At 46.3% G+C, this 23,313-nt stretch overlaps 1 protein-coding gene across 1 annotated transcript in view; it reads left to right on the forward strand.

The window, feature by feature from the left end:
- Positions 1 to 23,313, forward strand: part of LOC106609328 (transcription factor SOX-5) — a 309,409-nt gene that overhangs the window by 51,621 nt on the left and 234,475 nt on the right. The window lies entirely within an intron of this gene.

Consider the following 23,313-nt stretch of genomic DNA (forward strand, 5'->3'; position numbering starts at 1 on the left):
CACTCTTCAACGTCAAAAAAAAGCCTTGTCACTAAAGTCTATCTAGACGGGACTATAACCCACCCTGATAACCCTGATGGCCTCAACATGAAAGACATCACATCGTCAGGCTTCAGCCTCTTTCCTAACTGAGCGGCTTTCATGTGGCCTTCACCGGGTCACACTGCTCTCCGGCCAGTTTCCATGACTACACCACGCATGCAGCCAATCAGGCCCTCCCGTTCGCCCCCAGCGGAACAGTGGGCAGCCAATAGCCATCACATCACTGGCGTGGATCTACAGAGAGAGGGGAGCAGGGGGAGAGAGACCTTTAGTGCTTAGCCAAGGCCTTCACCCTATACAAGAACAGGGGCTGAGGACTGTGAAATAGAGGAAAAACACTGTGAGGACTGTAAGGACAGTTAAGACAGGACAGTGATGTGGATGGGGGCCAAGAATAGACAGAAGGACAAAGAGGACAGTGCTGAGGGACAATAGGGGAGATGTTGACTGTGAACTGCAGACAGAGAGACAAGGGGAAGAGAACTTAAGTAGGGACTGTCGGGACACACAGGGGCTATGGGGATAGTGGAGTGGGACAGTACATAAGGGGCTATGGGGACAGTACATAGGGGATAGGGTCCATCCTGGGCCAGATGGAGAGGTCTTTGTGTGTCGGAGGAGAGGAGAACAACAATACAGGGCCAGCTGAGAGCACTGCCCTGACCACTGGTCCTCAGAGAGCGGACTACACACACACACACACACACACACACACACACACACACACACACACACACACACACACACACACACACACACACACACACACACACACACACACACACACACACACACACACACACACACACACACACACACACACACACACCGTGGCGTGTCACTGCTGTCTCTTCAGCTGCCAACGCGGCCAGCCGGAAAGCTCTGTCCCCAAATCAGATAGTTTTTCTGTCAGATCCACTAGAGTGCTACGCCTCACAGGGCATGATATTGTCTGAAATATGGGTTAGCTCCTCTCCCTCTATACCTCTCTCGCTCCCTCTCTCCCTCTGTCCCTATTGCTCTTTCTCTCTCTGTCCAGGAAACATAGCCACACATGGAGACCCAGAATGGAGTGGTTGGTGCAGTTTCACAAAATATTGTACAATAATACACAATGAAGTGTAACTGGGCTAGGCTTAGAGGTCAGTGGATTGAAGTTGACTGAGTTTTTTTAGTTTCTTCTTGTTGTGTGCATGATGTACACCACCTGAGCCTTTATGCTATGGGTTTCCCTCTTCACTGCTGCCCTGACTGTTTTATTCTAGGTCTGTTACGGTCTCTCTCTCGCTCTCTCTTTCTCTCTCTCTTTCTTTGTCTTTCTTTGTCTCTTTCTCTGTCTCTTTCTCTGTCTGTCTCTGTCTCTGTCGCTCTCTATCGCTCTCTGTCTCTCTCTCTTTGTCTATCTCTCTCTCTATCTCTGTCTCTGGCTCTGTCTCTGTCTCTGTCTCTGATGTAGAAAGTGTCCGGAAGCAGCAGCAGGAAACAGTGCTGTGGAGCAGGAAGTAGTTGGGCTGTAAAGTTGTTTTAGAACTGGTGACCCTCTTGACTTCTAGATGTAACATCCTCTTCCTGACTCCCTAAAGCCCTGATGTCCACGTATAACTGTGTGTGTGTGTGTGTGTGTGTGTGTGTGTGTGTGTGTGTGTGTGTGTGTGTGTGTGTGTGTGTGTGTGTGTGTGTGTGTGTGTGTGTGTGTGTGTGTGTGTGTGTGTGTGTGTGTGTGTGTGTGTGTGTGCCCAAATGAATCAACAGAACTGCAGTTTACTAGAACAATAATACCCGCCCTACTTGTTACGATTCCATCTATGTGTATCTGGGTGTGTAGCAGCTGACGATATAAACAGATAGAATGACTGATGGAGGACGTGAGCTCTGGTGTTTGAGCTGAGGAGATGAATGACTGTCCTGCACTGGACCCTGTATATACCACACACACACACACACACACAAACACACACATCCCCATCTCTGTGTATACCAGCCGTCAGTTCTTTAGTGGCTGGTAACAAAGGGTGTGTTTAGCCCAGGGTAGCAGTGTAAATACATGGAGAGTAATGGAGGTGATTGTACTGTAGTTGTATACAGCAGACAGAGTGAGTAGGACAGAGCCTTTTAACTGGGCTCATGGCCCCTGGAATAACACACGGAGGAATACGCTACCCACCGCACGTCCACCTACTGCAGGCCTGTACAGAGGCTACCTCCCAAATGGGACTCTAGTCCCTGTATGGTGCACTTTGAAAGTAGTGCACTGTGTAGGGAATAGGGTGCCAATTGGGACACGTGCAGACTGCCTACTGACCTCTAAGACAGGGCTTTTACTGAACAGTGGAGGAATAGTACCTGTAGAATAATTATGGGACTGTATAATTGCAGCATAATAACAGTAGGATTGTTATGGTTAATGTCACTCACTGTTTGGTGTGTGGCCTAACCCACACACACACACACACACACACACACACACACACACACACACACACACACACACACACACACACACACACACACACACACACACACACACACACACACACACACACAAACAAGCGCACACACACACTCTCCACAGGCTGCAGTGGGAACACATCATCTGTCACCCAGACCTTCTCAGTGGGCGACAGATTGTCCTGGCGGTATACCTCATAGTCCCTTATGTGTATGTGTGTGTTCCTTATAGTCTCCTGTGTGTGTGTGTGTGTGTGTGTGTGTGTGTGTGTGTGTGTGTGTGTGTGTGTGTGTGTTCCTCATAGTCCCCCAGCACGCTCAATATGTTGATTGTATTCCCTTATGTGTGTCTGTGTGTCTCAGCGTGCTCAATATGTCCGTTGTATTCCCAGTATGAGTCTTCCCAGGAAGCCCAGTCACAGAGGCCAGAGCCATGTCGAGTGTACGTATAATCCTATTCTACGTGGTGTATTGGCAGTGCTCTATGTAACTACCTAGAGTCCGTTAGTTAGCATAGCACATAATGTAGCAGCAGAAAAGCCCTGCTTGAAACAGGCAATACCCTGGAGCCTGTAGGGCTAAGTCGAGGACGAGACCCATCCATCAAACATCAATAACCTACAGCTCTTCAATCAGAGGACCAGGGTATTTATACACACACACACACACACACACACACACACACACACACACACACACACACACACACACACACACACACACACACACACACACACACACACACACACACAGAACAAATGAATCGAACATCAATGGATTTCCCAGCGCACGTTGAGAACAGCCGACGTTCAGCTTTTAACCTGAAGCCCGGGTCAGTGTGTGATCAACCCAACCCTTCATAACCATCAGAAATAAATCAAATCAAATAAATCCGCACATCAATGAAACATCAATACGGCTCCATTCTATAGCTAAATATAATAGAGCATTCAGAGTGATGTTCAATAACCCAGCACCGCCTGGCGCGCAACACTTTCAACAGTGTTCATAAATAAACATTACCTGGTTTTTGGTTTGTTCTCCTCCGGTGTGAAAAAGCTCTCTATCCCTCCCTCCCTCTGTGTGAGTGTGTGTGTGTGTGTGTGTGTGTGTGTGTGTGTGTGTGTGTGTGTACAGAGTATTGTATTCTTCATGCGGTACAGCTCCCCTCCTGTGTGTTAATGGAAAGATTATCCCTCTGAGGCTCTCTCTCCTTGATATGAGAGCGAAAATGAGGAAAACAGAAAACAGGTAGTTTGATTATCATCCACCTCTCTGTATGGTTGGGTGATATCCAATTAGGATCGTTAAACAACAAAACACAACCATCAGTGGGAGAATTGTTAGACTACAACCGATCGTTTAATAGAATACTCTGGAGGTACTTATATGTACTGCCTCCTAGTATTCTATCTTCTCTTTAGTTAACTAATTATCTGTGATTATAGTGTCTCAAGAGAAACATTACAAATACTCTATAAGCTGGTGAATACATAACTTATCACTTAGATACTGGTGTCTATTAGCGTGTAATAACGTGGTCTAAAATGGATACTTAGTAGTGTTTATAAACATGTAATAACATCATCATGTGTTCATTGTCATGTCATAACCAATTCCCAGCGATGTAACCAGTGAAAAGCAAGAGTATTGCGTGATAATTGCCTCTACATGCTTTCCTCTCTCCCTCTCTCTCTCTCTCTCTCTCTCTCTCTCTCTCTCTCTCAATATCTATCACTATCTCTCTCTCTCTCTCTCTCTCTCTCTCTCTCTCAATATCTCTCTCTCTCTCTCAATATCTCTCTCTCAAAATCTCTCTCTCTCAATATCTCTCTCTCAATATCTCACAATAGCTCTCTCTCTCTCTCAATATCTCTTTCTCCCTCTCAATATCTCTCACTATCTCTCTCTCCATCTCTCTCTCAATATCTCTCTCTCTCTCTCTCTCTCTCTCTCTCTCTCTCTCTCTCTCTCTCTCTCCAATCTCTCTCTCAATATCTCTCAATATCTCTCTCAATCGCTCTCTCTCAATATCTCTCTCTCTCTCACTCTCTCTCTCTCCGTCTATCTACATGCACCATGTGGTGAGCTGGGACCTCCTTACCACACAGTGTGATTAAACGCTCTGTGATTTGTAATGGAATCTAAAACCATTAACTCAACATGCAGATACAAACGTCTCTGCCGGGATGGAATGTGAGTGCTTATTGTGTGAGTGCCATGTCGAGAAGGAATTTAATCAAATTGTGTGTGTGAGTGAGGAGGGGGGAGGATGTTGCGTAGAACCAAATGGAATGTGACATCTCATATTTGGGTTTTCACTATCTGTTAGATAGAGACCTAGATGAGTGAACACAATTGAATGGTTATATTATATCGATGGTATTCGCCTCTTGAATATAGGCCTACATATTCAGACACAAACGTGTGTGTGGTTGTTTAGTGTGTGTGGTTGTTTAGTGTGTGTGGTTGTTTAGTGTGTGTAGTTGTTTAGTGTGTGTGGTTGTTTAGTGTGTGTGGTTGTTTAGTGTGTGTGGTTGTGTAGTGTGTATGGTTGTTTAGTGTGTATGGTTGTTTAGTGTGTGTGTGCACCAGAGCAGCGGTCGGGGGGGTGTCCACCCAAGCAGAGAGGAGAGGCTGCAGTCATCATCACCTCCAATTCCATGGAAACACAAAGAGCACCCAGGCATTGTCTCTCTCTCTCTCTGTGTGTGTGTGTGTGTGTGTGTGTGTGTGTGTGTGTGTGTGTGTGTGTGTGTGTGTGTGTGTATCAGTCCCCCGTGAGGCCTGGGGGTTACAGGCAGCTTGGTGACAGTGCAGATGGGATAACATATGACATGAGAGGGTGTGTGTGTGAATGTGTGTGTGTGGGGAGGGACAGTGAGGGTCCATCTGGACCCCTCTGATCCGCCAGGGCTCCCTCTGCTCCTCTACTGAGCTGGGGAGAGAGGACAGCCCCAGCCCCTGATTCACCATCACAGACCTCCAGGAGGGAGGAACACAGAAAAACATGGCCATGCAGCCACACTAACAACAGACCATAATGCACATCTATTTTTTGTTGTCCCTTTACAGCATTCTGTTTGTAGGTGGACAGTGTGTCCTTTTCCTTCTGTTCGTATAGTTGAATAGTACACTGTATATTGCATAGTGTTGATACTATAGCGTTCATTGGCTCAGTTCTGAAATGTTGCTCCCTCACAGTAGTATTTGTTCTGGTTGGCTTGTCAGCAGAGAACTGGAGAGAAGAGGAGAGGATGCAGGCTGTGTGTGTAGTGTGGATGAGAGAGCGACTGGACTGGAGGGACTGAGGGAGCGGTCTGTTCTAGGGCCTGTGGCCAGGGCCCGGATAGAGGGAAAGAGAGAGGGACTGAGGGAGCGGTCTGTTCTAGGGCCTGTGGCCAGGGCCCGGATAGAGGGAAAGAGAGAGGGAGTGAGGGAGAGAAAGAAATGGGAGGGAGGATGAGGTAGGGGAAAGAGTGATAGAGAGTGTCAGCAAAACAATGCAGTCAGCGGGGTCCCTCTGTCCAATTACAGTGAGACGGGGACGCTAAAGAGGAATTAATGACGGTTGACAAGTGCAATTAATAATTAAAGCAGAGCCGCGAGTCATGCAGCTAGCATATGACAATAGCAAAGGTTACTGTATCTGACAGATTGGCCTTGCATGTTTACCCCTCTCTCTCTTCTATTTTCCCTCCCCCATTCTCTCTCTCTCTCTCTCTCTCTCTCTCTCTCTCTCTCTCTCTCTCTCTCTCTCTCTCTCCTACCCCCTCTCTTTTGGTATTTCTCTTTCTGTCACTCAGTCTCTCTGTCATCCCCCCCCCCCTCTCTCTCTGTGTACTGTGACCTGTAATTTTGGCACTTACATCTACACCCCCCTCCCCCTCCTTCCTCCTCTTCCCCTTTTCCTCTCTTTCACATCACATCTCATCAGTCCAGCTCTGTGACGCCCCCCCTCCAGTCCGTCCGTCCGCGGCATTATGAGTGCGACAGCTTTCACTTTCAGGTGTTGACAAGCCTGTTTGAAATTCATGTGTTAGATGGTTTAGAGGAGGGAAGAGTGAGTGAGGGGGGGAGTCGGGGGGGAGGCAGGGTGGGGGAGACAAGGGGCTGGGGCTGAAGCATCATTAGCATATCAAAGCTTGAAGCTCTGGGTCCTAATGGTAATTATGCTGCCCACAATTGGCGCTCACTGGTTGGATCATAACAACAAAAAAATGGAGAGAGGGGGGTCTAGGGTTTTAGAATTGGCCGTGGCTTTCAGGTTATGTTAATACAGCTCATCTATTTAATTAGAGGCTGGCGCAGGGCTTTGTTTACATCTGACGTGCCTGTCTAGGGGAGAGAGAGGGGAGAGAGAAAGGGGAAGAAAGCAAAGCGCTTACAGTTCTCTGGTTGGTTGGTGGGATGGAGGATGGATGGAGAGAGAGAGAGAGAGAGAGCGGTGAGAGCAACTGCGGTGGTTTGAGCCGTAATGAGGTCCGCTGTGGATGGACCTTTGATGGGCCTCCTGGCTCCTCCTCTCCCGGTTTCTCCCTGGAGTGGGCCGGAGACCAGGGAATAGGGCCGAAGCCAGGACTCACTGACTGCCTGCCTGACTGGCTGCACAAACCTGGCCAGCACCCTGCTTGCTCGTCATGTGTGTGTGTGTGTTGTGTTCTTTTGAGTGTGTGTTCTTCTGGTGTGTGTGTGTGTGTGTGTGTGTGTGTGTGTGTGTGTGTGTGTGTGTGTGTGTGTGTGTGTGTGTGTGTGTGTGTGTGTGTGTGTGTGTGTGTGTGTGTGTGTGTGTGTGTGTGTGTGTGTGTCCTTTGGAGTGCGGAAGTGGGAGAGTGTATTTATGTGTGTCAGTGTATTTGTTTTCGCCTGTGTGTATGCATGCACATGTATGAGATGGAAGAGTTCTCATAGGTATAGTTCTGATGGCGATTTTGAAGCTCACTTAGGGAAAGTGAGCATGAGAATGAGGAGTAGATGAGAGCAGCATGTCCTATGTCACAATAACATCTTCCATCTTCCATCTTTATTGATGTATGAAGTACAGTGTTAGGGCAACAGCACTAGATTGGATATTGCATGTGACTGACATGTGTATTACCGCTCAATACTACCATCATTACACTACAAGAAAAAATTGTTCAAGTTGGGAGGAATGGTTGCAAAATGGTAATGTGTGTTCACGATTGAGCACAAGAAAGGAAATGAGGTGATGGAGAGTAAGAGAGGAATAGTAGTGCGTCGAGATGGCGACAAAGTGGATAGCGGCCATCGTACGGGCTCCTGAACAATTCTGCTATTTTGTTTGAAACGCTGATTTGCACATAATATCTCCTCCATTATTTCCCACGGCCGAAAACAGCTTCTGAATATCAGAACAGTGATCACTAACCTCAGTTAGGACAATAGAATTATACTTCAATGAGTCGCCAGCGTTGGACGTTCCGTTTACTGCAGTCCAGGCCCTTCAGTTGAGGGATTCCAGATCCGAAGTAAATAGAAATACTTTAGAGAAATAAAACAGATACACGCCACATTGCGTGAGGCGGGTTGCAGGAGAGTATTTAGAAGTTGAGGTTTAGGAAAATATTTTTAAAAGATATGCGAAGAAAAAGATGTAAAAAGATATATACAAGGGACACGACAGTACAAAGACAAAGACGTCTGACTGCTTCGCCATCTTGGATTATGGACATCTACAAGTCAATGGCTGGAACGAACTGCAAAAATCTCTGAAGCTGGAGACTCATATCTCCCTCACTAGCTTTAAGCACCAGCTGTCAGAGCAGCTCACAGATCACTGCACCTGTACATAGCCCATCTGTAAACAGCCCATCCATCTACCTACCTCATCCCCATACTGTATTTATTTATTTATCTTGCTCCTTTGTACCCCAGTATCTCTACTTGCGCATTCATCTTCTGCACATCTACCATTCCAGTGTTTAATTGCTAAATTGTAATTACTTCGCCACTATGGCCTATTTATTGCCTTAACTCCCTTATCTTACCTCATTTGCACTCACTGTATATAGACTTGTTGTTTTCTTTTGTTCTACTGTATTATAGACTGTATGTTTTGTTTATTCCATGTGTAACTCTGTGTTGTTGTATGTGTGGAATTGCTACGCTTTATCTTGGCCAGGTCGCAGTTGCAGATGAGAACTTGTTCTCAACTAGCCTACCTGGTTAAATAAAGGTGAAATAAAATAAATATATATACCAGGTGGTGTCAGAGGAAGGCCGAAACCTTTTACGCCTCCAGCAACCCAGGTCATAGACTGTTCTCTGTGCTACCACATGGCAATCGGTACCAGTGCACCAACTGGACCCTGAACAGCTTCTATCCCCAAGCCATAAGACTGCTACACAAGACTGCTAAATAGATAATCATATGGCCTGGTACTCAGGGCTCTATTGTCCCTCTAACCACTCTGAAACCAATGCAAATGAAATCGAAAATTACATCAGAAACGTATCCTCAAAACAGTATGTGCTTTTAAAACTCACCTCACTTTGATTGATCAATTTGAAGAAAGAGGTTCAACAACAGGTTGAAACTGAATGGGAAACATGTTTGTTGTGGATGTTGTTTCAAAGCTTAACAGCCTAACACAATGAAATGGACAGCGCTTTTAGGGTGATGTTTAGTTCAAAACACCCATAGACATATTAGAGCTTATGCATACTCTCACCACATATGCTGCTGCTACTGTCCATTATCTGTCCTGTTGCCTAGTCACTTTACCCCTGCCTATATTAACATAGCTACCTCAATTACCTTGTACCCCATGCACATCACTTGGTACTGGTATTCCCTTAATATAGCCATTTTATTTCTACTCCCGACAACAAGGTAGACGAAATTCGAGCGAGGGTTGATTTCCAGAGAGACATCAGCGATTGTAACATTCTCTGTTTCACGGAAACATGACTCTATCGGGATATGTTGTCGGAATCGTTCAGCCACCGGGCTTCTCCATGTATCGCGCCGTCAGAGATGAACAACTCTCTGTGAAGAGGAAGGGCGGGGGTGTATGCTTTATGATTAACAACTCTTGGTGCAATCATAACAACATACAGGAACTCAAGTCCTTCTGTTCACCTGTTCATCAAGTTTGCAGACGACACAACAGTAGTGGGCTTGATAACCAACAACAACGAGACAGCCTACAGGAAGGAGGTGAGGGCACTCAGAGTGTGGTGTCAGGAAAACAACCTCTCACTCAATGTCAACAAAACAAAGGAGATGATCGTGGACTTCAGGAAACAGCAGAGGGAGCACCCCCCTATCCACATCGACGGGACAGTAGTGAAGAAGGTGGAAAGTTTTAAGTTCCTGGGCATACACATCACAGACAAACTGAAATGGAGGCCTGAAATGGTCCACCCACACAGACAGTGTAGTGAAGAAGGAGCAACAGCGCCTCTTCAACCTCAGGAGGCTGAAGAAATGTGGCTTGTCACTCAAAACCCTGACAAACTTTTACAGATGCACAGTCGAGAGCATCCTGTCGGTCTGTATCACAGTCTGGTACGGCAACTGCACCGCCCTCAACCGCAAGGCTCTCCAGAGGGTGGTGCGGTCTGCACAACGCATCACCAGGGGCAAAGTACCTGCCCTCCATGACACCTACAACACCCGTTGTCACAGGAAGGCCAAAAAGATCATCAAGGACAACATCCACCCGAGCCACTGCTTGTTCACACTGCTATCATCCAGAAGGCGAGGTCAGTACAGGTGCATCAAAACTGGGACTGAGAGATTGAAATACAGCTTCTATCTCAAGGTCATCAGACTGCTAAACAGCCATCACTAACTCAGAGAGGCTGCTGCCTACACTGAGACCCAATCACTGGACACTTTAATAAATGGATCACTAGTCACTTTAAACAATGGCGCTTTAAATAATGCCACTTTAATAATGTTTACATATCTTACTTTACTCATATAACATGTATATACTGTATTTCATGTCATCTACTGCATTTTGCCTATGCCGCTCGACCATCGCTCATCCATATATTTATATGTACATATTTTCTTTCACCCCTTTAGATTTGTGTGTATTAGGTAGTTGTTGGGAATTGTTAGATATTACTGCACTACACTCGCATTAACATCTGCTAACCATGTGTATGTGACCAATACGATTTGATTTGATTTGCATGTATTTATTACTCATGTTTCATTTTTAAATCTTCGTCTTTAATTCTGCATAGTTGGAAAAGGACTCGTAAGTAAGCATTTCACTGTTAGTCTACACCTGTTGTTAACGAAGCAAATCAAATTGATTTGGTTTGAGGAAGAGAGTGTTGTGATGGTTAAAAGAGTCTTTAGGTCAGCTCAGAGCCAACCCTGTGTGAAAACTACCTCATTAATAAACAGAGAGAGATGGAGAGCGAGAGAGGAGAGGAGAGAGAGAAAGATAGGGAGAGAGCGAGGTTGAGAGAGGTGGAGAGAGAGAGAGTGAGAGAGAACGAAGAGATTTGCAAGAGCGCGAGAGAGAGAGGGAACAGGCCTCCTGCGATCACACTGTTTAACAACAACGCTAGAGAGACCCGAGGCTGCAACGTCCACGCAACGGCTGTGCAATGTCTGCTCAACGTCTGTGCCGCGGACGAGAATGGAAGAGAAACAGACAGGCTGTGTCTCAACCGACACCCCTAGCCTCCATTCTCCTCGGCCAGGTCTCCATTGTTGAAAAGGTCTTCTGACCTCAATGTGACTTCCTGGAATAAATAATGAAAGAAAAATCGTTCACTAATGTTGACCAGAGTACGCACAGTTCCATCACAGCAGTTCATGATAAATTCTGTCTTTGACAATAGTATTACTACTCTTTGTTGCTGAAGTCTCGTGGAGGTTTAATGCAGTGTGATTGTTTGATGGCCTTTGTGTTAGAGTGTGTTGTCTGCTGAAAGGGGTTAGAGTGCAGGAGGCATCCGCAGATTTCTGACAGCTAAATTAGGGTCTCTGTAGGAGGATAACAGTGAACAGACTCCTGTCCTCTTTTTCTCTCCTCCCACCTTCCTTCCTTCCTCCTTTCCCCTCACAGTGCATTCGAGTGCATCAGACACTCACACCTGCATGTGGCCTCGAGAACAGCCGTGGCGTCGCCTCGTAAGTGAGACGAGGAGCTTCTGACACCAATAACCTCCGAGTCTGTTAGCACTGCTGGACCACATGGCTTATAGGGATGGAGGGGAGGAGGGAAAATGGGAGAGTGGGAACAAGAGTAGGTTGAAAAGAGATAAAGTGATAAAAAAAACGAATAAATACGACAACAACAAAAAATATTACACTCAATAACTGGTTGTGCCACCTTTAGTGACTTGGGTCCCATTATACCTGGCGAAAACCACACACTGCATTCCACAGTAAGAACCTTACACCAATGGTCAAGCATGGTGGTGGTAGTGGGATGGTTTGGAAACGCTTTACTGCCTCAGGACCTGGACGACTTGCCTTAATAGAAGGCACCATGAATTCCGCTCTGTATCAGAGAATTCTACAGGAGAATGTCAGGCCATCTGTCTGTTAGCTGAACCTGAAACGCAGCTGGTCATGCAGCAAGACAATAATCCAAAACACACAATCAAGTCTACATGAAAATGGCTAAAAAGCAACAAATTTGAACTTTTGGAATGGCCTAGTCAAAGCCTAGACCTAATCCCAATTGAGATGTTGTGGCAAGACTTGAAATGAGCAGTTCATGCTTGAAAACCCACAAATGTTGCCGAGTTAAAGCAGTTCTGCATGGAAAAGTGGGACAAAATGCCTCCACAAATCAAATCAAATCAAATCAAATGTATTTATATAGCCCTTCGTACATCAGCTGATATCTCAAAGTGCTGTACAGAAACCCAGCCTAAAACCCCAAACAGCAAGCAATGCATGTGAAAGAAGCACGGTGGCTAGGAAAAACTCCCTAGGAAAAAGTCCCTAGAAAGGCCAAAACCCTAGGAAGAAACCTAGAGAGGAACCAGGCTATGAGGGGTGGCCAGTCCTCTTCTGGCTGTGCAGGGTGGATATTATAACAGAACATGGCCAAGATGTTAAAATGTTCATAAATGACCAGCATGGTCAAATAATAATAATCATAGTAGTTGTCGAGGGTGCAACAAGTGATGTGAGAGACTGATCAACAACTACATGAAGCGTTTGGTTGGCGTCGTTGCAGCTAAAGGTGGCACAAAGATCACACATGTTGTTGTTTTTCTTTCTAGAACGTCTCAACCAGTTATTGAGTGTAAGGGGGAAATTACTTTTTCACGTAGCGGCATTGGATGTCGCATAACTTTGTTTCTGAAATAAATGAAATAAGCATGTGATTGTTGTGTTATTTGTTCACTCAGGTTACCTTTATTTAATTATTAGGTTTTGGTTGAAGATTTGATAACATTCAGTATAAAAAATATGCAAAAGTAGAGAAAATTAGAAAGGGGGCAAATCCTATTTCACAGCACTGTACCATGAGGCAGATGCATTGAGAATGGATGGTAATTATATTGGTGAATCTCCCTCAAAGCACATGTTGCTTTTTTCCTCTGCTATCAGTGCAAAGATCAGACATGTTGATTTTCTTTCTAGAATGTCTCTTTAAAAAATATCCCTCTCTCCATCTGGTTGGTCACAAATAGGTAGGTGTTTGTGTGTGTGTGTGTGTGTGTGTGTGTGTGTGTGTGTGTGTGTGTGTGTGTGTGTGTGTGTGTGTGTGTGTGTGTGTGTGTGTGTGTGTGTGTGTGTGTGTCTGTGTCTGTGTGTGTGTGTGTGTGTCCACGTGTGTTTTACCTCTTCTCTTATCATACCGGGCTCAGGTGTTCCAGCGTTCTGGAACATTCTAACAGGTGTTCCCTTGATCCAGTCAGAAACAGGAGAGACCCACTGCTGGATCCAGATAAGAACCCTTACAGACTGACAACTCCATGATAGAATCTACTGCAGAAAGAACCACAGCCAAGTTCTACAACTGAAGTATTCTTTGTCAAAATTAAGAGCTGCGTTGCGTTTCTAAATCTGGGACACCTTGTGCACTTTGAGTTGACTTATCAAATACATCTGGACACGCATTAAAGAGGAACAAATCTGTGCTAAACCAAAAATTAGCTTAAATCATTTTTCCAATGACATGTTTGTAAAGCGATAAACTTGACTGTTATCTTGTTACGCTTTTAAAAATGGCTTTGGCTCAAAGGAAAGTAAAGGATTTATTTACGAAGATGTTTCGATTTCGATTTTCACTTTTGACTGGCGTGCCGCAAGTCTTACCGCCTATAAACTAAACCCACCTGAATGTGAAGGATCTGAGCAATGATAGTTTCTGTAAAGAGTTATGAGGAGGACAATCCAACACACAGCGACACACAGCTCAGTAATAGATGGGTTGTGAAGAGGAAAGATTGAAGCATTTCCACTTTACCAGCGATGTAAGCGCTTCACTTGTAGTTCTCTCTGTTCCGTTGTAGCTCTGTCGGGCCCATAAGTACCATGTAATCTTCACTACACTTCTAATACACTGTCTGACTCTGTGTGCATCCCAAATGGCACCCTATTCCTGATATAGTGCACGACTTTTAACTAGAGCCCTATGGGGCCTGATCTCAGAGTTTTCTCCCTCCCACTCAGAGTTTAAGATGCAAGGATGGAACCTCTTGTTCTAGTTCAAAACAAATCCAGAACTGTAGCTAGATAATGTGACAAGACTTATAAGCCGGTTGAACAAGATCATCTTGTCTTGTACAAATGTGGGACTTTTTCATTACATGGACTTGAATTCCTTCTAAAGTATGTTTTGTTATATCCCCCAAATCTCACTTGTTCATGTCAGTGTGCATCTAAACATGTTGAAGGGGTATTTTTGAAAATGGCCTATGGCCTATGGTTGTCTGTGAATTGTGCCAAGTCTTTGAACGTTTTGTGTTGAATAAGCCTAGATTATATTGCTTTTATCACTTTCCTAGTTCCTCTCTTCCCGGGGACCATTCTGGCCTCCCTTTCACATCCATCGTCCTCTGCTTTTATTTGGCAGATAATTAAAGAGCGTTACCTGTACATGTTTCCTGTGCTCGTTCGATAAAGAGAGTATGTGTAAAGGATAGGGCACGCGTCTTTCTGAAGGTCACCACCAATTGGGTCTTTTATTGTCCGGCACCGATAGAAAGAACTAACCAAGACATCTCTTTCTCCATTTTGTCTTGTGAAAAGGATTCCAATCGTATTTGATAGTGAACAGCCTCTCTGAGATGGAGATATGATTCAATGTCCTTTGCGTCCCAAATGGCACCCTATTCCCTATTTAGTGCACTACTTTTGAACAGACCCCTATTTGGGGTCCTGGTCACAAGTAGTGCGTTATAGGGTATAGGGTGTCATTTAGGCCTATCGCTACACCTGAACAATATCTCCCATGGTCTCTGTGAAACTGAGCGTGTGAGTTTGTGTGGTTGTGTGTGTGGTTGTGTGTAATTTAGTTTCTTTGCCTCTGTTCCGAGGGGGTCGATTATCCTCAGTCAAATCATCCAAATTAGTTCAGTGCTGGGTGGATGATGGAAGATGTGCAAGCGGCTATTGTAAGGAGCGTGGTGTATTGTATCGTTGTGTGTAGTGGTAGAGGAGTATGGACGGGCGGCTGAACACTCCTCTCCTGGGCTGAGAATAGTCTGACTGTACAACCATTATGAGCCCAAGGACTCAGGGAAGGGCCTTTCAAACTGCGTGTGTGTGTGTGTGTGTGTGTGTGTGTGTGTGTGTGTGTGTGTGTGTGTGTGTTTAAGCACTCAACAACAGTCTCCTTCCCTCCCCAAGTCCCAAGGCTGTTGAACTTCAAAAATACTCTGAGCTACAGATATTTATCTATCTATGGAGTTATCGATTGATCAACATTTTTTTCTCTTTCACCTCGTTTTCTCCTCTTCTCTTTCACATTTACACTCCTCTATCAGTCTCTTCTTTCTCACCCTTTTCTCACTCCCTCTCGTATTGTGATGATCTTCCGCTTCTTTTGACGATCTGAAATCTTTAGTGAAGTCTAACACGTTTTGTGTAGGGTGAGAACAGAACAGAGGGGTATCAATGCTCTTTTATGTCCTGGAAGAAATATATGAGTCTTTCTCCAGTAATGAACGCTCTTTCAGGTCCCTGTAGAGACACATAGGGATGTATTGTCTTGGATTCACACAGACACATCAAGGACCCAGGGTGCTTTGTGTTAGAACAAGTCATTTCTGTGAGCATTGATCTGGAATGAGGGATGAGAGAGAGAGAGAGAGAGAGAGAGAGAGAGAGAGAGAGAGAGAGAGAGACATATGAGTGTCTTGGAGGAGTGGAAGAGTTTAAATACAGTAAAAGCTTTAGGCACTTCTAAGTCAAGAGGCTTTGTGTGTGTGTGTGGATGTGCATTATGCACGTGTACGTGTGTGTCTGTTGATACGTGTTTGTTGATACTGTATATGTGTGTTGATACATGCTGAACAAAGTAGAGGAAGGTAAGGTGAGCTGGGTATAATAGCTGAGACACACACCTACTGTTATTACCATGACCATCATTATTACCATTATAATCATTATTATCATTATTACCATTACCATCATTCTTATCATTACTGTCATTCTTACCATTACCATCATTATTATCATTACTATCATTATTATCATTATTATCCATCATTATAATCATTATTATCATTGTAATCATTCTTATCATTATCACCATTACCATCATTCTTATCATTACCATCATTATTACCATTACCATCATTATTATCCTTACCACCATCTCAAAGACAGACATGATCACCTATTGAGAACAGGGGATGGAGGGAGGGGTGGGGCGAAGGGAAGGGAAGGAGAAAAAAAAGGTTTGAACAGACGGAGGACAGGAACATATGCGGGAAAGGAAAGAGGAGACTGATGCAGAGTGAAAGGATGGGTTGGAGGGAACGAGTAGGGCATGGAGAGAGAGAAAGAGTGAGAGGGACAACTGAGAGCAAAGGAATTGAATGGCCGACGCAGTATATATCTAGCTGTGGTCATTATTGAGCTCTTCTAGTTGAGGTCGATGCCAACACGTCAGTGCTCTAGGACGGGTTCTTGTCAAGTTGTGGCAGCTCGCTGGTGAACACACTGCCAGCCAGTGCCAACTGCCAACGCCGGAGAGATGCAGACAGGGAGAGGGAGGGATGATATGAAGTCAGATCATGGATTTAATTGTCTCTTTCTAATCAAATTAATTAGCACTCATAAGCTTGTCAGGAGCTGTGCTGATGATTGTCTTCTCTCCTTTTGTTTTAACGCCCTCTTTCGCCCTTCACTGTTCACCCAAGCAGACAGAGACCTCAGAGGCCTGTAGCTGCCGTGTATGACATGGGGAGTGTGTGAGTGTGGCAGGGAATGTTTGCGTGCATGAGTGATCTAGTGTGTGTGTGTGTGTGTGTGTGTGTGTGTGTGTGTGTGTGTGTGTGTGTGTGTGACTTATGAGCACAGACAGGCATGGAACAGAATGTTTCAGGGTGTTTAACATCTAACAGCGTGGAACAGCGTGTGTAAAATACCAGAACAAGAGTTCAATGACAAAACCGAGGAAGGAGAACAAGAGAGAGTTGGTAAATAATTTATTTCCAGCTCTGGCTCAGGGCACATCTTATTGTCACTGTGTAACAAGCACAAGGAAAGACCCACTCTGGTGTTATTAGTACTGAGGGTTGGAGAGAGGGATGAGAGAGGGAGAAGAGAGAGGGATGAGAGAGGGAGAAGAGAGAGGGATGAGAGAGGGAGAAGAGAGAGGGATGAGAGAGGGAGAAGAGAGGGATGAGAGAGGGAGAAGAGAGAGGGATGAGAGAGGGAGAAGAGTGATGGATGAGAGAGGAGAAGAGAGATGGACGAGAGAGGGACAAGAGAGATGGATGAGAGAGGGAGAAGAGAGGGAGAAGAGAGATGGATGAGAGAGGGAGAAGAGAGATGGATGAGAGAGGGAGGAGAGAAAGGGATGAGAGAGAGGGATGTGAGAGAGGGAGAAGAGAGGGATAAGGAGAGGGATAAGGAGAGGGAGAAGAGAGAGGGAGAAGAGAGAGGGAGAAGAGAGAGGGAGAAGAGAGAGGGAGAAGAGAGAGGAATGAGGAGAGCGGGATGAGGAGAGGAGGAAAAGAGGATGGTAATGTCTTCTCTGATCCTCTCTCGTTAGCCCTTCCAGCTCGGTCAGACTGAGCTGGAAGGGCCCTAAGCGCAGGCCGTCAGTCAAGTGTGTATGTGTGTGTGTGTGTGTGTGTGTGTGTGTGTGTGTGTGTGTGTGTGTGTGTGTGTGTGTGTGTGTGTGTGTGTGTGTGTGTGTGTGTGTGAGACCCTAAAGACACAGAGCAGCCACTCTGTAATGTAGCCCAGGTGGAGGCGCTAGCAAAGCGTTCACACAGTGAACCTCTCTGTCCTCCAAACACACACACACATACACACACACACATGCACACACACTCTCCTCACTCTCTCTCCCTCAGTAGCTGTGTGTGTAGTCTGTGACGTGCTGTGTGTGGTAAATAGCTGGTTCTTTGTTAGAGGGGGCTTTGGGGCTGTCATTGTGTTGATTGTTTGGGGGAAGAGAAGAGAAGAGAGGACAGAAGAACAGAGAGAAGAGGCCTAGCTGGGCCTGGCAGCGAGGAGAGAGGAGAGAGGGGCCTGTCCTAATGACAGGAAGTCTTTAAAGTGGGAGCTGTATTTCATCTCTCTCTCAGCGGGGGCCGCTGGCCACAGACCCCCTTTGATCCGCACCGCGCCATGAGCACAGCACTGCTAGTTAATTAACAGACCTCTTATGACACACACACACAGGGTAGAAACACTCACGTGCACATAGGGAGAAAAGCACACACACACGCACAGACAGAAAGGCACACACACACACACACACACACACACACACACACACACACACACACACACACACACACACACACACACACACACACACACACAAACACGAATGCACACACACACACACAGACACACACAGAGAAAACACATGAACACACACACATGATTTCGCAATAACTCTCTAGGTCCGTTTCTACCATATAGGGACATGAACAGTAGTCTCTTCACCCCTGGTGTTCAGTTCACACGGACCTCCAGAGGTTCCATCAGTACAGCTCTCTTCCCCCAGTGCCTCTGTTTTAGCATCATTAGCGCTGTTCATTACCGTAGCCCTGCTGTAGCATTTAACTGCTATTACAAGTCATTTGTTAGCGTTTACCTGCTAACTAGCTCTATGATTAATGCCATTTAATAAAGGCTAACACTCCAAACATGGCCAGAGCACTCCGATGATCTAAGAGAGGCCTTTTTAGGTCCAGCTCCTCTCTTTTCTGATTCTTGTGAGTAGCTAAGAGTGGTTTTAGCTTAATGGCCGCAGCATTCAAAATAGCTTATTAGTGTTTTCACTAGTCACCGCTGCCTGCTCCTCGGTCGCAAAGCCACCCGCTTGAGCCGTGCTTGAATCTAAGTGGAGACTGGGCCTTGGGTATCCCCCCAACACACACACAGGGCAGGGCGCTTCACTCTGTGCCCTAGCCTCTCAATTACCCACAAGGCTTTTAGTGCCACTCCGCTCAACTACAGCAAATTACCCTGGGCCCTGTCTCCACTTAGTGACGTGTGTGTGTGTTGCATGTCTCTGTGTGTGTGTGTGTCCTTGTGTGTGTGTTTGAGTGTGTGTGTGAATGAAGTGGCCTGTCCTCTCTCATTATACCCTGGTTCCTGTCTGGCTCTCATTGTCTGGATCCTTCGCCTACAGAGAGCTACAGTGATGTACAGTGACACGACGCGTGTGTATTAGCGTGTGTGTTTGTGAGTGTGTGTGTATTAGCATTATGTGTGTGTACTTGTGTGTAATGCTCACTGACACGCTGTGTGTATCCTCTCCTGGCCTTTACCCCCTCACACACAATACCATCTCTCTGTCTACTACCACACTACCATCTCTCTGTCTACCACCACACTACCACACTACCATCTCTCTGTCTACCACCACACTACCATCTCTCTGTCTACCACCACACTACCACACTACCATCTCTCCGTCTACCACCACACTACCATCTCTCTGTCTACTACTACACTACCATCTCTCTGTCTACCACTACACTACCACACTACCATCTCTCTGTCTACCACCACACTACCATCTCTCTGTCTACCACTACACTACCATCTCTCTGTCTACCACTACCACACTACCATCTCTCTGTCTACCACCACACTACCATCTCTCTGTCTACCACTACACTACCATCTCTCTGTCTACCACCACACTACCATCTCTCTGTCTACCACCACACTACCATCTCTCTGTCTACCACTACACTACCATCTCTCTGTCTACCACCACACTACCATCTCTCTGTCTACCACCACACACTACCATCTCTCTGTCTACCACCACACTACCATCTCTCTGTCTACCACCACACTACCATCTCTCTGTCTACCACCACACTACCATCTCTCTGTCTACCACTACACTACCACACTACCATCTCTCTGTCTACCACCACACTACCATCTCTCTGTCTACCACCACACTACCATCTCTCTGTCTACCACTACACTACCACACTACCATCTCTCTGTCTACCACCACACTACCACACTACCATCTCTCTGTCTACCACCACACTACCATCTCTCTGTCTACCACCACACTACCATCTCTCTGTCTACCACCACACTACCATCTCTCTGTCTACCACCACACTACCATCTCTCTGTCTACCACCACACTACCACACACCATCTCTCTGTCTACCACCACACTACCATCTCTCTGTCTACCACCACACTACCACACTACCATCTCTCTGTCTACCACCACACTACCACACTACCATCTCTCTGTCTACCACCACACTACCATCTCTCTGTCTACCACCACACTACCATCTCTCTGTCTACCACCACACTACCATCTCTCTGTCTACCACCACACTACCATTCTCTCTGTCTACCACCACACTACCATCTCTCTGTCTACCACCACACTACCACACTACCATCTCTCTGTCTACCACCACACTACCACACTACCATCTCTCTGTCTACCACCACACTACCATCTCTCTGTCTACCACCACACTACCATCTCTCTGTCTACCACCACACTACCATCTCTCTGTCTACCACCACACTACCATCTCTCTGTCTACCACCACACTACCACACTACCATCTCTCTGTCTACCACCACACTACCATCTCTCTGTCTACCACCACACTACCATCTCTGTCTACCACCACACTACCATCTCTCTGTCTACCACCACACTACCATCTCTCTGTCTACCACCACACTACCATCTCTCTGTCTACCACCACACTACCATCTCTCTGTCTACCACCACACTACCATCTCTCTGTCTACCACCACACTACCATCTCTCTGTCTACCACCACACTACCATCTCTCTGTCTACCACCACACTACCATCTCTCTGTCTACCACCACACTACCACACTACCATCTCTCTGTCTACCACCACACTACCATCTCTCTGTCTACCACTACACTACCATCTCTCTGTCTACCACCACACTACCATCTCTCTGTCTACCACCACACTACCATCTCTCTGTCTACCACCACACTACCATCTCTCTGTCTACCACCACACTACCATCTCTCTGTCTACCACCACACTACCATCTCTCTGTCTACCACTACACTACCACACTACCATCTCTCTGTCTACCACCACACTACCATCTCTCTGTCTACCACCACACTACCATCTCTCTGTCTACCACCACACTACCATCTCTCTGTCTACCACCACACTACCATCTCTCTGTCTACCACCACACTACCATCTCTCTGTCTACCACCACACTACCACACTACCATCTCTCTGTCTACCACCACACTACCACACTACCATCTCTCTGTCTACCACCACACTACCACACTACCATCTCTCTGTCTACCACCACACTACCATCTCTCTGTCTACCACCACACTACCATCTCTCTGTCTACCACCACACTACCATCTCTCTGTCTACCACCACACTACCATCTCTCTGTCTACCACCACACTACCATCTCTCTGTCTACCACTACACTACCACACTACCATCTCTCTGTCTACCACCACACTACCATCTCTCTGTCTACCACCACACTACCATCTCTCTGTCTACCACCACACTACCATCTCTCTGTCTACCACCACACTACCATCTCTCTGTCTACCACCACACTACCATCTCTCTGTCTACCACCACACTACCATCTCTCTGTCTACCACCACACTACCATCTCTCTGTCTACCACCACTACCATCTCTCTGTCTACCACCACACTACCATCTCTCTGTCTACCACCACACTACCATCTCTCTGTCTACCACCACACTACCACACTACCATCTCTCTGTCTACCACCACACTACCATCTCTCTGTCTACCACCACACTACCATCTCTCTGTCTACCACCACACTACCATCTCTCTGTCTACCACCACACTACCATCTCTCTGTCTACCACCACACTACCATCTCTCTGTCTACCACCACACTACCACACTACCATCTCTCTGTCTACCACCACACTACCAATCTCTCTGTCTACCACCACACTACCACTCTCTCTGTCTACCACCACACTACCATCTCTCTGTCTACCACCACACTACCATCTCTCTGTCTACCACCACACTACCACACTACCATCTCTCTGTCTACCACCACACTACCACACTACCATCTCTCTGTCTACCACCACACTACCACACTACCATCTCTCTGTCTACCACCACACTACCATCTCTCTGTCTACCACCACACTACCATCTCTCTGTCTACCACCACACTACCACACTACCATCTCTCTGTCTACCACCACACTACCATCTCTCTGTCTACCACCACACTACCATCTCTCTGTCTACCACCACACTACCACACTACCATCTCTCTGTCTACCACCACACTACCATCTCTCTGTCTACCACCACACTACCATCTCTCTGTCTACCACCACACTACCATCTCTCTGTCTACCACCACACTACCATCTCTCTGTCTACCACCACACTACCATCTCTCGTCTACCACCACACTACCATCTCTCTGTCTACCACCACACTACCATCTCTCTGTCTACCACCACACTACCATCTCTCTGTCTACCACCACACTACCACACTACCATCTCTCTGTCTACCACCACACTACCACACTACCATCTCTCTGTCTACCACCACACTACCATCTCTCTGTCTACCACCACACTACCATCTCTCTGTCTACCACCACACTACCATCTCTCTGTCTACCACACCACACTACCATCTCTCTGTCTACCACACCCCACACTACCATCTCTCTGTCTACCACCACACTACCACACTACCATCTCTCTGTCTACCACCACACTACCATCTCTCTGTCTACCACCACACTACCATCTCTCTGTCTACCACCACACTACCATCTCTCTGTCTACCACCACACTACCATCTCTCTGTCTACCACCACACTACCATCTCTCTGTCTACCACCACACTACCATCTCTCTGTCTACCACCACACTACCATCTCTCTGTCTACCACCACACTACCATCTCTCTGTCTACCACCACACTACCATCTCTCTGTCTACCACCACACTACCATCTCTCTGTCTATCACCACACTACCACACTACCATCTCTCTGTCTACCACGACACTACCACACTACCATCTCTCTGTCTACCACCACACTACCATCTCTCTGTCTACCACCACACTACCACACCCATCTCTCTGTCTACCACCACACTACCACACTACCATCTCTCTGTCT

This window comes from Salmo salar, chromosome ssa07 (assembly GCF_905237065.1).
Source record: "Salmo salar chromosome ssa07, Ssal_v3.1, whole genome shotgun sequence".
NCBI classification, from domain to species: domain Eukaryota; kingdom Metazoa; phylum Chordata; class Actinopteri; order Salmoniformes; family Salmonidae; genus Salmo; species Salmo salar.